Source organism: Chlorocebus sabaeus, chromosome 18 (genome assembly GCF_047675955.1).
Source record: "Chlorocebus sabaeus isolate Y175 chromosome 18, mChlSab1.0.hap1, whole genome shotgun sequence".
Lineage (NCBI taxonomy): Eukaryota > Metazoa > Chordata > Mammalia > Primates > Cercopithecidae > Chlorocebus > Chlorocebus sabaeus.
Genome location: NC_132921.1, coordinates 20,241,959 through 20,248,533, shown reverse-complemented (window position 1 = coordinate 20,248,533; position 6,575 = coordinate 20,241,959).

Here is a 6,575-nt window from a genome sequence, read left to right as displayed (position 1 = left end):
TTTGTCCTTCTGTACCTGGCTTATTTCACATAACACAACGACATCCACTTACATTTATGTTACTGAAAATGGCAATGATTTTATTCTTTTTTATACCTGACTAGTAGTATTCCACTGTGTGTATATATGAAATTTTCTTTATCCATTCTTCTGTTGATGGACACTTAAGGTTGATTCCATATCTTTGCTATTGTGGACAGTGCTGCAATAAACATGGGAGAGCAGGTATCCATTTGATATACTGATTTCTTTTTCTTTGGAGATATACCCAGCCGTGGGATGCTGGATCACATGGTAGTTCTATTTTTTTTTTTTTTTTGAGAAATTGCCATACTGTTTTCAATAGTGGCTGTACTAATTTACATTTCTATTAGCACTATATAAGAGTTCCCTTTTCTCTGCATCCTTGCTACCATCTGTTATTTTTTGTCTTTTTAATAATAGCATTCTAACTGGGGTAAGATGACATTGTGGTTTTGATCTGTATTTCCATAATGTTAGTGATTTTGAGCATTTTTCGTATACCTATTAGTCATTTTTATTTCTTTTCAGAAGTGTACATTTGTGTTGTTTGCCCACTTTTTTTTTTTATTATACGTTATGTTCTAGGGTACATGTGCACAACGTACAGGTTTGTTACGTATGTATACATGTGCCATGTTGGTGTGCTGCACCCATTAACTCGTCATTTACATTATATATATATCTCCTAATGCTATCCCTCCCCCTCTTCCCACCCCACAACGGGCTCCTGTGTTTGATGTTCCACTTCCTGTGTCCAAGTGATCTCATTGTATAATTCCTACCTATGAGTGAGGACATGCAGTGTTTGGTTTTCTGTTCTTGCGATAGTTTGCTGAGAATGATGGTTTCCAGCTGCATCCATGTCCCTGCAAAGGACAGAAACTTATCCTTTTTATGGCCGCATAGTATTCCATGGTGTATATGTGCCACATTTTCTTAATCCAGTCTGTCACTGATGGACATTTGGGTTGGTTCCAAGTCTTTGCTATTGTGAATAGTGCCGCAATAAACATACATGTGCATATGTCTTTGTAGCACCATGATTTATAATCCTTTGGGTATATACCCAGTAATGGGATGGCTGGGTCAAATGGTATTTCTAGTTCTAGATCCTTGAGGAATCGCCACACTGTCTTCCACAATGGTTGAACTAGTTTACAGTTCCACCAACAGTGTAAAAGTGTTCCTATTTCTCCACATCCTCTCCAGCACCTGTTGTTTCCTGACTTTTGAATGATCGCCATTCTAACTGGTGTGAGATGGTATCTCATTGTGGTTTTGATTTGCATTTCTCTGATGGCCAGTGATGATGAGCATTTTTCATGTGTCTGTTGGCTGCATAAATGTCTTCTTTTGAGAAGTGTCTGTTCATATCCTTTGCCCACTTTTGGATGGTTTTTTTTTTTTCTTCTTATAAATTTGTTTGAGTTCTTTGTAGATTCTGGATATTAGCCCTTTGTCAGATGAGTAGATTGCAAAAATTTTCTCCCATTCTGTAGGTTGCCTGTTCACTCTAATGGTAGTTTCTTTTGCTGTGCAGAAGCTCTTTAGTTTAATTAGATCTCATTTGTCAATGTTGGCTTTTGTTGCCATTGCTTTTGGTGTTCTAGACATGAATTCCTTGCCCATGCCTATGTCCTGAATGGTATTGCCTAGGTTTTCCTTTAGGGTTTTTATGGTTTTAGGTCTAACATTTAAATCTCTAATCCATCTTTAATTTTCGTATAAGGTATAAGGAAAGGATCCAGTTTCAGCTTTCTACTATGGCTAGCCAATTTTCCCAGCACCATTTATTAAATAGGGAATCCTTTCCCCATTTCTTGTTCTTGTCAGGTTTATCAAAGATCAGATGGCTGTAGATGTGTGGTATTATTTCTGAGGGCTCTGTTCTGTTCCATTGGTCTATATTTCTGTTTTGGTACCAGGCCCATGCTGTTTTGGTTACTGCAGCCTTGTTAGTATAGTTTGAAGTCAGGTAGCGTGATGCCTCCAGCTTTGTTCTTTATGGCTTAGGACTCTTTTGGCAATGCAGGGTCTTTTTTGGTTCCATATGAACTTTAAAGTAGTTTGGGATGCAAGACTGGTTCAACGTATGCAAATCAATATACACAATCCAGCATATAAACAGAACCAAAGACAAAAACCATATGATTATCTCAATAGATGCAGAAAAGGCTTTTGACAAAATTCAACAGCCCTTCATGCCAAAAACTCTCAATAAATTCGGTATTGATGGAACGTATCTCAAAATAATAAGAGCTATTTATGACAAACCCACAGCCAATATCATACTGAATGGGCAAAAACTGGAAGCATTCCCCTTGAAAACTGGCACAAGACAGGGATGCCCTCTCTCACCACTCCTATTCAACATAGGGTTGGAAGTTCTGGCCAGGGAAATCAGGCAGGAGAAAGAAATAAAGTGTATTCAATTAGGAAAAGAGGAAGTCAAATTGTCCCTGTTTGCAGAGGACATGATTGTATATTTAGAAAACCCCATCATCTCAGCTCAAAATCTCCTTAAGCTGATAAGCAACTTCAGCAAAGTCTCAGGATACAAAATCAATGTGCAAAAATCACTAGCATTCTTATACACCAGTAACAGACAAACAGAGAGCCAAATCATGAGTGAACTCTCCCATTCACAATTGCTTCAAAGAGAATAAAATACCTAGGAATCCAACTTACAAGGGATGTGAAGGACCTCTTCAAGGAGAACAACACACCCACTGCTCAATGAAATAAAAGAGTACACAAACAAATGGAATAACATTCCATGCTCATGGATAGGAAGAATCAATATTGTGAAAATGGCCATACTGCCCAAGGTAATTTATAGATTGAATGCCATCCCCATTAAGCTACCAATGACTTTCTTCACAGAATTATTTGCCCACTTTTTAATGGAATAATTATTTTTGCTGTTGAATTGAGTTCCTTATATATTCTGGGTATAAGTCCCTTGTTGAATGACTAGTTTGCACATATTTTCTTTCATTCCATAGGTTGTCTTGTCACTTTGTTGATTGTTTCCTTTGATTGGAAGAAGCTTTTTAGTGTAATAGAGTCTCAGTCTATTTTTGGTTTTGCTGCTTGTGTTTTTGTGGTCTTAGCCAAAAATGTTTTGCCTAGAACAATTTTCTGAAACGTTTTCTTCTAGAGGTTTTCTGGTTTCAGGTCTTTCAATTAAGTCCTCAATCCATCTTGAGTTGATTTTTGTATATGATGTGTGATAGAGGTCCAGTTTCATTCTTTTGCATATAGATATTGGATTTTCCCAGCACTATTTATTGAAGAGGGTTCCTTTCCCCCATGTATAGTGTTGATGTCTTTATTAAAAATCAGTTGGCTATAAATACGTGGATTTATTTCTAGGTTCTCTATTCTGTTCCATTGGTTTATGTGTCTGTTTTTTATACCCAAAGCATGCTGTTTGGGGTACTTAGTCTTATATTTTGAGGTTGGGTAGCGTGACGCTTCCAGCTTTGTTCTTTTGGCTGTTTGGGCTCTTTTTCAGTTCCATTTTAGAATTTTCAGTAAATTTTAGAATTCTGTTTCTATTTCTGTCAAAAATTACATTGGAAATTTGATAGGAATTGCATTGAGTCTACAGATTGCTTTGGGTAGTGTAATCATTTGAACTAGATTAATTTTTCCAGTTCAAGAACATGGGATATCTTTACATTTCTTTGTGTCCTCTTTAATTTATTTCACCAGTGTTTTGTATTTTTTCTTTTAGAGGTTTTTCTCCTCTTTGGTTAAATTTATTCTTAGGATTTTTTTTTGGTAGCTATCATAAATGGGATAAATTGCTTGTTTTCTTTCTCAGCTGGTTCATTGTTAGTGTGTAGAAATGCTACTCATTTTTGTATGCTGATTTTGTATCCTGAAACTACTGAATTCATTTATCAAATCTAATTTTTTTTTGTGGAGTCTTTGGGTTTTTCTAGATATAAGATCATGTAATCTGGAAACAGGGACAATTTGACTTCTTTTCTGATTTGAATGTCTTTTATTTCCTTCTCTTGCCTCACTCCGCTGGCTAGGACTTCCAATACTATATTGAATAGGAGTGATGAAAGTGGACATTCTTGTCTTGTTCCAGGTTTAGAGAAAAGGCTTCCAGCTTTTTACATTTATTATGATGTTAGCTGTGGGTTTGTCATGTATGACCTTTATTTTGTTGAGGTACGTTCCTTCTATGCCCAGTTTGTTGTGAGTTTTTATCGTGAAGGGATACTGAATTTTATCAAATGCTTTTTGTGTATCTATTGAGATCATTACATGGTTTTTGTCCTAAATTCTGTTGATGTGATGTATCTCACATTAATTGCTTTGCACATGCTGAACCATTGTTGCATCCCTGCTATAAAGCCTACTTGAAAATGGTGTATAATCTTTTTGATGCACTATTGCAATTGGTTTGCTAGTATTTTGTTGAGGGCTTTTGTGTCTGTGTTCCTCAAGAATAGTAGCTTGCAGTGTTGTTTTTTGTTTGTCCTTGTCTGGTTTTAGTTTCAGGGTAATGCTGTCCTTATAGAATGTGTTAGGGAGAATTTCTTCCTCTTCACCTTTTTTGAAATAGTTTAAAGAGAATTGGTGCTAGTTTTTGAAAATTTGGTAAAGTTCATCAGTGAATTCTTCTGGTCCTGGAGTTTTCTTTGTTGGGAGACTTCCGTGCCCCCCTCCAATCCTCCCCCCCACCCCGCCCCCATGGAGTCTTGCTGTGTCTTTCAGGCTGGAGTGCAGTGGCGTGATCTTGGCTCACTGCAACCTCCACCTCCCAGGCTCAAGCAATTCTACCTCACTCTCCCAAGTAGCTGGGACTACAGGCCCACACCACTATGCTTTGGGAGACCTTTTTTTTTTTTTCTTTACTGATTCAATCTCATTACTCATTATTGGTCTGTTCATATTTTCCATTTCTTCCTGATTCATTCTTGGTAGAGTGTATGTAACCAGGAATTTATCCATTTTATCTAGGATTTCCAGTTTGATACTGTATAGTTGTTCGTAGTAGTCTCTGATAATCTTAATTTCTGTGGTATCACTTCTAATTTTTTTTTTCCATTTTTGATTTTGTTTATTTAGATCTTCTCCCTTTTTTTCTTGGTTAGTCTACCTAGCAGTTTATCAGTTTTGTTTATCTTTTCAAGAGAGCAGCTTTTTGTTTTAGTGATCCCTTGTATTTATTTTTAGTTTCTGTTTTATTTCTGTTCTTCTATTTTGAGTTTGGTTTGTTGTTGCTTTTCTAGCTACCTGAGGTTTATGGTTAGATTGTTTATTCAGAACCTCTCTACTTTTTGGTGTAGGCATTTATTGCTATGAACTTCCCTTTAACCACCACATTTGCTGTACACCATAGGTTTTGGTATGTTATGTTTTGATTTTCATTTGTTTCAAGAATTTTTAAATCGTTTCCTTTTCTTTCTTGATCCAATTATGGAGCATGTTGTTTAATTTCCAAATATTGTAATGTATTTTTATAGTTTCCAATGTTCTACCTGGTATTAATTACCAGTTTTATTCCTTTGTGGTCTGAAAAGATAGTTGATATTATTTCAATTTTAAAAAATATTTTGTGAGTTGTTTTATGTCCTAGCATGTGGCCTATAATACAGAATGTTTAATGTGCTAATAAGAAGATGCATATTCTATAACTGTTGGGTTAAATGTTCTATAAATGTCTGTTAGGTCCACTTGGTCTAAAATACAGTGTAAATGCAATTTTTTTTTGTTAATTTTCTGTCTAGATTATATGTGTAATGTTAAGTGCATGTTGAAGTCCCCAGCTATTACTGTATTGGAGTCTATTTCTGTCTTTAGATCTACTAATATTTGCTTATATATCTGGGTGCTTCACTGTTGGGTGCAAGTTGTTTGGAATTATTATATGCTGAATTGATTTCTTTATCATTTTATAATTACTTTTTTTGGTCTTGTTTTGTACTGTTTTTGACAGTATATGTTTTGTCTAAGTATAGCTGCTTCTGCTCATTTTTGGTTTCTGCCTGCATGGAATATCTTTTTCTATCCTTTAACTTTCAGTTTATATGTGTCTCAGGTGAGATGAGTTTCTTGTATGCAGCATACAGTTAGGTCATAATTTTTTAATCCATTTATCCATTTTATATCTTTTAAGTGGTTAGTTTATATTCAACATTGTTATGGCATTATTAATATGCCATTTTATTAGTTGATATCTGGTTGTTTTATATGTTCCGTATTCCTTTTTTTCTCTTATTATCATTGCTGTTTCAGTGGTTATCTGTAGAAGAAACATTTGAGTACTTTCTCTTCTTTGTGTGTTTGCTTTACCAGTGGGCTATAAATTTTCTTGCATTTTCACGAGAGTAGATACTGTTCTTTTGCTTCCAGGTGTAGGATTCCTATAAGCATTTTTTAGTTGGCTTAGTTTAATGGTGAATTCCTTCAGCTGTTGCTTGTCTGGAAAAGACTTTATTACTCCTTCGTTTATAAAAGATAACATCTGGTCATAATATCCTTGACTAGCAGTTTTTTTTTTTCCTTTTGGCAATCTGAGTATATTA